Consider the following 240-nt stretch of genomic DNA (forward strand, 5'->3'; position numbering starts at 1 on the left):
TATCGGCAGCTATGCACCTGTTATTCCATCAAACCATCCTTTTTTTTTTTTTTCTTTTTTTTTTTTTTCCTTTTTTTCTTTTTTCGTGTCCGGCAACGGATTGCAACCCTCAGTGTCACGCCCGTACTGGACCGGGACCGGCAACGGGATCGCAACCCTCGGTGTTGCACCTGCACCTCGCTCAGCCAGTGAGCGGGAACTGGTCTGCATGTGGGATCTGAACCCTCGGCGGGAGCACCG

This window comes from Galeopterus variegatus, unplaced genomic scaffold, assembly GCF_000696425.1.
Source record: "Galeopterus variegatus unplaced genomic scaffold, G_variegatus-3.0.2 Scaffold9438, whole genome shotgun sequence".
Taxonomy (NCBI): Eukaryota; Metazoa; Chordata; class Mammalia; order Dermoptera; family Cynocephalidae; genus Galeopterus; species Galeopterus variegatus.